Below are 10,571 nucleotides of genomic sequence, written 5' to 3' on the forward strand. Positions count from 1 at the left end.
TAACCCGAGGTAGCAGAATGGGAAGCAAGACATAGCTGAAGTGATCTGTCCAATGACTCTTGTTTTCTAATTGAAAAGATTTGACAAGAAAGGTAAATCCTCACAAGTGTTCCCCCTGGGAAACCATGAAGTGTAGCCATGATTTCTGTCACCTCTTGATGATCTTGATGCCATAGCAGCTGCATTGACTGGAGCTTGCAAAGAGGTTCTAGTTTGCCCTCGTCGATAAGGTCCTGAAACCGAACCCTGTTCTCCTGAAACAACTTGTTCCTAAAGTCCAGGAACTCAGAATAATTCAGGAAACATTGATAGTTTGAGATTCAAAACTGAAGGCCAGTAAATGTAAATATACTTTCTTCTCCATAAGGTTGAAATGCTTGACCTCCTTATCTGTGAGAGTGGCCCTTTGGTGTTGTCTGATACTTTCCATGGCAGCCTGGACCACCAAGGAGTTTGGGTGGGTGAACAAGAACTTTGCTCCTTCAGCCGGGACAAAGTTCTGCTCCTCTGCTCACTTGGAGGTAGAGGTATGTGCCATACAGTCCTTGTCAGTTGTCATGACCCATGGGTCTCCAACCCAGGTCCACAGGAACAACCATGATTCAACTCTCCACCTGTCAGCCTGCTGACCCAAGACCCATGACGCCTAGCACCTGTTTGAGGCTCCACACATTGGCTGAGTCCCAGAGCAGTAGATTTGCTGGTTTAAGTAGGGCCAGCAGGCCACAGAAACAGGAAGCTGTTTTAACAACTGGGATCCACTCTGCTCTGGACTGTGTACCTTGTGCCTCCTGCTCCCCTGACTTGACTTCCTGACATACTGATCTGGCTTGGCTCCTGACCTCTGATGTGTGGTTCTGATCTCCAGTTTGTCTCCTGCTTCTGACCCCTTGGTATCCTGACCCAGCCTGATACTCAGCTCCCGATTGTGGATGCTGGCTCTGACCATTATGTCTGGATGCCCACAACCAGGTTTTGACCCCAGTTCTAGTATGGCTTCATTTACCAGGAGTAAAACCCAATTGGAGCCTGTAGGCTGCAAAATATCTAGGAGCTTATGCTAAGAATCCTGGACCTCCTCTAAGGAGACTAAGATCTTTTGCCACTTTCTGTAACAGCTCTTGAAACTGTTTATGATCATTAGGGGGAGGGGGAGAGAGAGAGAGAGAGGCTGAAGCAACCACCTAAATGGGTGACCAGGACAAAACCTCTGTTGGAACCAGTGGCACCAGGCGATCTGGCTTGTCTTCCCCTTCTTGCATGGGGTTAGGGTATTTAGACTGATCCTGTGGAGAAGAGAGGAGGTAAGACTCCCTGCTGGAATGGATGGACTCTGGGTAACAGGTGTAAGGGTCCTCTTGCCAGTATATAAGTAAATAAGGCCAGTATGAGGGGTCAAAGGCAGATTGTAGTGGTCCCCAAGGCACTGTTCCCAAGGAGAAAGCTCCTGTCTGTGTGGCTGAGACTAGTTCCAGGAGATTCTGTCTGGGCTGAATTCCCTGGGTGAAGCTGGTTCCACTGGGATATCCGACTCTCCCAAAGATGAGAAAAAGGTCAGACATAGCTCCAGCAGCAGCGCCATTGGTTCCACTGAGAGGAAATTGTGGCTAATGAATGGAACGGAGGATATACTTCTTCCAGAGTCCTGGATGCTCGCAACCATTTGTATCTCTCTGGTAAGGATCAGTTTCCCATAAACAAGGGAACATGTACGTTCAGGAAGACAACAGTATTCTCCAGAGTGGCATAAGTCACTGGCACCTTCAAAGACTGCATCGTCACAATGTTCCACCGGAAAATGATCTGGTCCAGAAAAAAAGGTGTAGACAGTGGTTCCTTACGGGGCCATGATGGTACTGCCGGTGAACGAATGTCTCTGACCTCTTGGTTTTCAACTATATTGGTAGTGCCCGATGCTTCATGTCCTTGTATTCTAGATGACACCACAGTAGATGTTGAAGTGGAGGCTGGTACCAAAGCCGCCTTGCTCCTATGATTCTTTTGAATGTGTCTATGCAGCTTGGGTGTGAAGGCTCACCTGACTTGGAAGTAGGTCAGAACAAGACCTCTCCTTTTAAAGGGTCTAGGAGGGAATCTGCTTTTATGTTTGGAGTGTGTCCCCCTTATTCTCAAGAAGGGGCCTAGCCAAAGGGTCCTTTCCTCTGCCCTCAAGTTGGACATAGTACTAGGGGGCATGCTCCTTGCAGATTCTGGCCAATGTGCAGCAGGAGTCTCCCTAGCCTGGATCTGACTGGGACCTCATTGCACACTCCAAAAGGTGCTTCTGAAGTTGAAGTTCTTGCACCTGCCACATTCCACTGGAGCAGCCGATACTTTACTTAGCAGAGATCTGAGCTTCAAGGAGGCAGAAAGAGGCAGTGCTGGTGGCTGTTGCTGACTGAAAATGAGTGGGGGCAGGAGTTTCAGTTTTTGAAGACTGGTGTGCTGGGCATAATCTAAGACCTGCACTGGGAGACAAGGTGCGTTCCCCAATCAGGGGATTCTAACACTTACTAGGGAGCTATAAAACATGAACTGACAAATAACCTGAATATTTACAGAAGAGAAGGATTCGCTCTGGAGAACAGTGGAGAATTCTCTGGCCATGCAATGGGTAAGGAGAACCTGGAGAGGTGGTTGATCCACCCCATCCTTATATTCTGTGTGGAATGAAGAGAGTGGGGATGCAGGTGTGGACCAATGGACATTACTTGCAAGAATTTGCTGGTCTCAGATAAGGCGTGTGTACCCACAGTGGAATACAAATAGGGACCAGCCCTTGAAGAATAACCCAGCTTTCATACTGTGCAGTGATACTCTGACTGTGGCTCATGAGCCACAAGTGGCTTTTTTAATGTATTTCCTTCAGCTCTTTGCAGCACATATTTAAACACTATGTGATTTAATTATTAAATAACCTAAATTAACAACCAGTCAGGATGCTTTTGCTATGTTATTAACCAAATTACGTGATCAACTTGCACTATTATTAACTTACTTGCTGTGAGAATATTAGTTATATATAAGTGTGTGTACACACACACACACACACACACACACACACACAAATATTTCCCTTGTCATACGGTTCATGTGCATGCAGCCATCTGTGGGTCCAGCTACTCATTGGCATACAATACCCAATTATTTATATTTGGATGTGAAAATTTGATCAGTAACTTTGGAGTTTAGAAACTGACAATTCCATGTACAGAAAGCATGTTCATGAACATTTGATTAGAGAAGCTGAATCAGAACATAACTTGCACTCAGTCACAACAACATTTAAATGTAGTGATGATACAATTCATGCAAAAGTTACTGTGCAACTACAGAGCAGAAATCAGATACATGAAGTAGCCAAACATCAAGTGTCTCGAAGAATACGCACCACAGATTGATATCAAACTTAAATGATTATTTTGGCTTTGATCCCTTTATATTGTTGATTGTCAACCATTGTACAGGCATGCTATTACACAAAGAATATGGCAATACATACAGCTTTAAGATCAATTTATTTATAAGTGCATGAAACAGGTTACAGAACATTATTAAAATACTGGCTTGGGGGTTGTATTTTTTTTAACCAACTTTTAATCAAATAAATCTGTACAATAAGTATTATCTACATACTGGGTTAATTTGTAAGTTACTGTATATAGATCATTACCAAAGATTTCCTCCAGTATGTTACAAAGATGAAAACTGCATAAAGACCCCTGAAATCTTATGACTAGACAGGGCAATGTTAATTGTGCATCACTGCTTTATAGCTGAAGCAATGGAGTGGAAATATGTGCAGAAAAATTTGCTTTAATCTAAAGTAATATGCCAACTTTTATTGCTACCCTTTGAAGAAAATGAGAGGTGAATGTGCTATGAGAAACAACAGAGGAAAAAAACATTTGTATGGCTATACTAAGATCATTACTGCAATTAAAATACAGAAGATTAACCGCAAAACTTTTATACTCCAAGAAATTATTGTAGGTACATACACAAATAGGGAAATAAAAAAAGTTGCTTTTATAAAAATTTTAAAAGTATACAATATTTACAGCTTGTTAGGTATCATCCATGAAAGTATTTTAATCTTAGAGCTAAACAATTATATAACATGCAGTACATACAGATATAACTAACTTTAAAAATACTGTTTCACACAATGTAATATGAATAATTTCTCAATTAAATTACCTCTCAACTCTCACTATTCTTGCTATCTTTAAGCTTTACAATAAACCTCAGGGAAAATTTTCAGCTAATGTAAGTTTGTGTCATCCGAGAATCTGGCCTTTATTTCTAAAAGAGGAACATACTATAGACTAGGAATCACATAACACTTTCTCCACCTCCATTTTTATAATGCCTGGAGAAGCTGCATCTACTAGGCTTCCTATAATTGAACATTATTATTTAAACCATGGTTGACTAGAAGCCAAAATAAATTCAATCCAAATCAATCTTTATCAGCTTGCTACTGCAATGACTATTAATACTAGATTTTTAATTTTACTAATCCTCTCAGAAACCCTATTCTTCTCCCTTTTATCTGATTACATAAGGGACAAGTGATAAGTCTGATTTTTTTCAGCTGATTCAAGATGTTCACATATGGTGGGAACTAGCTTAGCCCTAATGGTTCTTTTAAAGAATCTCTACTGGATTCTGAAGATTTTTTTAAAAAAATATTTAAAAGTTCTGGCCTTCATAGACTGTCTGTATTGTTGCAACTAAAAAACTCTAAGGCAAGGGTAGTCAATTATTTTTTGTCAAAAGTTCAAATTTCTTAGTCAAGGTCCACATTCCAGAGAAAATTAAAAAAAAACAACAATCATAATAAGTAAATAAAAATATTTTGGGGTGCATTCAAAAGCACCTGGCAGTCTGGATTTGGCCCATGGTCCGCCTACTGACAACCCGTGCTCTAAGGATTACCAGAAATATACACAATCAATGTACTTTCATAGGTCAAGAGAAATGTTAAGCATTTTTTAAACCTGTAGTTTGATTTTTACTATATCAATATATATAACATATAGTTTACACAGTTTTTAAATGGGATGAACAAACAAACACCTGTCAACCTAACCATTATTACCAACATTCCTCTGAAAACAGATGACATTATTTGAGACAATAACTAATTACCAGTATCAAGCTAAGGGGCTAGCTTTCAGGGCAAATGGCTTTATTTAGATCAGTCAATAATTACTTATTCAGTTAATCTTCAGCATTTATTGAAAAAAATGTTAGTTATTTAGTTTGGCTTATAGATTAGTTTCTCCAGTTCATAATAGAAGCTGGAAGAGCAAATGCTAAGGATTCATTTTGATTACTGATAAAGAGAATAGTTAACATTCATGCAGTTTTAGTGATTTAATCTCAAATATAAACAAATGTTCCTACTTCTGATAGATTTTTTTCAGTGTAATAGATCATGGAATTGAAAGATGAACATTTGAGGTGAAAAACTTCTTATAAGAGGAATATTTCTGTAGATATCCTCACATACTTCTACTCTAAAATCAATTACTTTTAGCTCTGCTGTAGTTGGAAGTAAAATGGCACTGCGGGGTCTGATGTTGCATCTCTTTAATTACACTACATATTAAACTTTCATGTAAACTAAGCATAAGGATGGCATAAACTGTTTCAACTTTCATACAGTCTGGAATCAAGCCATGGTCTTTCTGGCTCATGAACCACCGTAAGTAGGTAGTAAGGATTCTGCAGGCCAAGGTCTGCAGTTACAATGCACCGAACCAAGTGGAATTTACTTTAAAAAAAAAATTGTTGACAGGCAAGATTGAATAGAAACTAGCTTGTTTTCACACACAGCTGTGTTGGATCTCTACCTCTGTCAAGAGTGAAAAGGTAACAAGAGCTTTGTCACTCAAGAAAACAGAACACTTAAATACACAGGGTAAAATTCACCCATCCACAGAGGCCAGCACAAGGCCTATGTACCACCAAAGGCCCACTTAAGCTGTACTTTGAGGGCATAAAGTGGGATTTCAGCAGTGCATTGACCTTGTGCTGGCCACTATATTAGAGTGAATTTTACTCAGCCGATCTGCTTGCTGTGGACGATGAGTAGATGCATTTTTTAAAATGATCACTTTTGGGATTTAAATTCACAATTCCCATTTACAATATTGTTTATTTTTGGAATGCCAGTGAAATATGTACAGTTCCATTTAACAGAATACTCAAGCAGCTCATGGACACTTGGCTTACCTTCTGTATTTATTTTAAACTAGAATCTACAAGTCCAAAATCAGAAGACTGGTCAAAGCTCCAACATATGATGGATCAGATGATTTAGCTACAGATAGTGTTATAGATGTAATTACAACTATAACTTCAAGTTTCAAGTATACATACAACAAAACCAACTCCTACAGTAGAAAGAAAAGGTTGTCAGATATGTGAAGAGGGGATTATAAAACGGATTCCTTTCAATTACAATGCAGAATATTTCCTTGGAAAGTCAGTACTTGAAATGTCCTTGCTAAACTAATGGAATAATGTGTTAAATTAGGCTATGTGAGGATATCCCAAAAGTTAATTTTAGGTGGTGAATTTGAAAGCTAGAAATAGACCTACTGTCCAAGAGGGTCAACAACTAATTTTTAGTTCCTTCAATGTAGTCAAAAACATGGTTAAGAGGCAAGGGGGTGCCCAGGAGAAATACTACCAATACATCAGCTACATGGAAGAAATGAGAGAAAGTCTTAATCTTATTGTGAGTATCAGGATCTAATATTTTTGTCTGCATGGAATCTTCCACCTTCACAAATGTATGTGGAAGGGAATAGGGTTAGTGTCAGTTTCTTTCAACTGCTGACATAATGGAGATTGTTAAGTATATCAGTAGTAGAAACAAATATACCCAATTTTAAAATAAGGTAACTTGAAAAGAAAGTTTGTCTGAAAATTCTGTGCCTGTTACAGTTACATATAAGATTACTGGTTTCAGAGTAGCAGCCGTGTTAGTCTGTATTCGCAAAAAGAAAAGGAGTACTTGTGGCACCTTAGAGACTAACACATTTATTTGAGCATAAGCTTTCGTGAGCTACAGCATGCATGCATGCAGGCATGCATGCGATGAAGTGAGCTGTAGCACATGAAAGCTTATGCTCAAATAAATTTGTTAGTTTCTAAGGTGCCACAAGTACTCCTTTTCTTTTTATATAAGATTACTGTAATTCAAAGTTTGTGAAAAAATATGTTACTCAATGTCTATTTATCAGCACTGTATATAATCAGTTTCACCTTTAACATACCTTTATAAACAGGGGAGAAGAAAAATTCTTAAAGGAAATTTTAAATAATCAGGACCTGTTATTTAAGTTGTTCTACAGAAACTGGAATTTAAAAAACGAATCCATTTTTGAGACGATTCAAGTTAAGAGTCCCTTTAAACAGTTCAGAATTATTCCTCTTCCCTCCAATTTGGAATTTTCTGGAGTGCTCTCTCCTTCCCCTCTATTTTGCATCTGACAAGTTCCTGAAGACTTGAGTGGGGCGAAGTGAGGTTCCTGCTCATCAGGCATCTCCTCCCCAATACTCTGCAGTCAGATTGAGGAAGGGGATAGGTCTGAAACCTGTCCCAGAATTACAGGCTGAGCAGCTGCAGGACTGAGGCTTCTGTTCTGCATGTTGAGCCACTAGGGGTACGTCTACACAGCAACATAAGGTCATGTAAGCAATGCAAGTCCCCCTGGCATCCACACCCCAATCATATAAGGCTCGAACCTAGGGCTCCAGGACCTTGTAGGGCTGGAGGGTTTGAGCCCATATTAAGCTGGGACTGTGTGTCCAAATCCTATTGCTTTCCCATATGCATGTGGCCCCTGACTTTACATCTGGAGGACTTCTAGAACCTGAGTCTTCCAGAGTTCCTTGGAGCAACGTCCTTAGCCCTCTTGGTATCCGCTCCACTCTCTGGCCCCCTCTGGGCCTACATGCGCAAGGGCACCTGGGCAGCATGCGCACCGTCAGGATGGCAAGTGGGAGCCAGCCCAAAAATTTCCCTGCAGCCTCCCACAGTAGTGGCTCCAGCTTCGGCTCCTCCTCGCTGCTGTGCAGAGCTCGCCTGGAGCAGGGAGCAAAGCTGACAGGGAGCTCCAGACTGCCAGGATCAGAAAGTTACTCATCTTGTGCAGTAATGTAGGTATTTTAAGATGTCTCTCTCTATGGGTACTCCACTTTAGGTGTTTGGGTGCCCTTGCACTTGTAATCGGAAATTTGTGGTAGCAGTGCCCGGCTGGGTCGCACATGTGCGGTCCCCGTCTCGCACCATCTCAGGCAGTTAACTGGCGCTGTGTGACCAACACCCCCCCAGTTCCTTTTCTACTGCAGAGATTAAGCGATAAACTCCAAAGTAGAAGGGAGGAGGGAGGGTAGTGGAGCACCTACAGAGACACACATCTCGAAGAACCTACATTACTGCACAAGATGAGTAACTTTCTTTTCTTCTTCGAATGCTATGACTATGGGTGCTCCACTTTAGGTGACTTTGGAGCAGTACTCACCGGTGGAAGAAGCGGCCTTCAGAGTTGAAGTCATGACAGATGACAGTACAGTGAGTCTGAAAGAGGCATCGGATGGTGCCTCTTGCTCTAATGCATAATGCTGCATAAAAGTATGGGCTGAGGCCCAGGTTACAGCCCTAGAGATGTCCATGATGAATACATTGTTAAGGAAAGCAACGGAGGTCGATGTTTATGCTGTCTCTGTGTGGGACATAGTTTAAACGGAGCCACGCTTGCAGGCAACATGTGTAATCTTGTGCATCTGATGACGAAGGTCATGGCAGCCATGTGGCCGAGAAGTTGCAGGCAAGTCCTGTCAGATACCTGTGGATTGTTTCATGTCGTGAATATGAGGTTGATTAGAGTGAGAAAGCGTTGCCTTGGTAGAGAGGCTATGGCCTTGGGAGAATTGAGATGGGCCCCAATGAACTCCAACTCTTGCACTGGTGTTAGAATGGACTTTTTGTGCATTTATTTGGAGTCCTAAACTCGTGAAGAGGGTCACCATTTGTTTGGCGGCTTGTAACACTGCTTGCCGTGTGGGTGCTTTCAGCAGACAGTCGTCCAAGTACGAGACTATCATGATACCATTTCTACTGAGGTAGGCAGCAACCACTGCTAGTACGTTTGAAAAAACTTGAGGGGCATTGGATAGGTCAAAAGGAAGAACCTTGTATTGGAAATGTTCCTGTCCAATAGTAAATCAGAGAAACCTCAGAAGTGAGGGATGGATTGTTATATGAAAATACGCATCCTGGAGGTTAAGGGCAGAGAACCAATCCGCTCTTTCTAGTGCTGGAATTATGGTGCCTAGGGTGACCATTTTGAAGTGCTGCATCTTCACGAACTTGTTGAGTCACTGTAGATCAAGTATGGGTCTTCACCCACCCAACTTTTGCTTTATGAGAAAATAGTGGGAATAAAAATCTCCTCCCTCTGTGTCTTGTTGGAACAGGTTCTACTGCTCCTAGATGTCTGAGATGGATTATCTCCTGACACAGTAGATGCTCATGAGAGGGGTCCCTGAAGATGGATGGGAGGGAGGGTGGACAAGGGGTTTGAAAAGAAAGGGAATGGAGTAACCAGTTTGTATGATTTCTAGCACCCATCTGTCAGATGTGATGGTTTTCCAGATTGGATAAAATGGAACTAGGCAATCTCTGAAAGGTCAGGAGAGAGTAGATGTCTTCAGCACAGAAAGACATGGAGCTCTTGGGCCCTCAACCAAAGCTTCAAATGTGTTGCCTGGATGTCTATGGCTGTGACACAGCTGCTGGAAGAATAGGCTGTCATCTTCTCAATGGCCTCTGTGACTCTCATATGCCAGTGTTGCTGTGAATACGGAGCGTGGCTGCAACATTAAGGGGCATAGTAACAGGGCAGCTTGGAGGGCTTTTCTAGAGATGAGCTGTCCCTGATAAAACTCCTGAAAATTGTTCTTTTTTATCATTGGAAATAAAGTCAATAAATTCAGAAAACTGTGTAGCAGTATGTTTGCCAGCATAATTGGCTATCCGGAGATGTAGTGTAGCCAAGAGTAAGCCCTGTAGCTGAAAAGGTCAAGCCTTTTCCAGTCCTTATCATAAGGTGTGTTCTTGGGCTGCTGTTGCCGGTCACATTCATGGAACGTGTCAACCACCAGTGATTTAGGTGCCGTATGGGAGAAGAGGAAGTCTGTGCCCTTCACTGGCGCACAATATTTTTTGTCAAGACTTCTTGCAGGTTGGAGGAGCAGTTGCAGGGGTCTGACAAATGGTCTTGACAGGTTCCGTTATTGCATTGTTCATAGGTAAAACAATTTTGAAAGAGGATGTATTCAAAATGTCCACTAGTTTGTGCTGTGTCACATGGACCTCTTCTAGAGAGATGTCCAGTGAACTTGCTACCCTTTTAAGTAGGTCCTGGAATTGTTTGAAATCATCCCCCATATTAGGGGGAAGAGGCATGACGGTGGAGGAGGCACAACTCTTACTGGTGGGTGCTCTCACTTTTCCTAAAATACTGAATTAACTTTAGGAAAACCAAATA

The sequence above is a fragment of the Dermochelys coriacea genome, chromosome 2 (assembly GCF_009764565.3).
Source record: "Dermochelys coriacea isolate rDerCor1 chromosome 2, rDerCor1.pri.v4, whole genome shotgun sequence".
Taxonomy (NCBI): Eukaryota; Metazoa; Chordata; order Testudines; family Dermochelyidae; genus Dermochelys; species Dermochelys coriacea.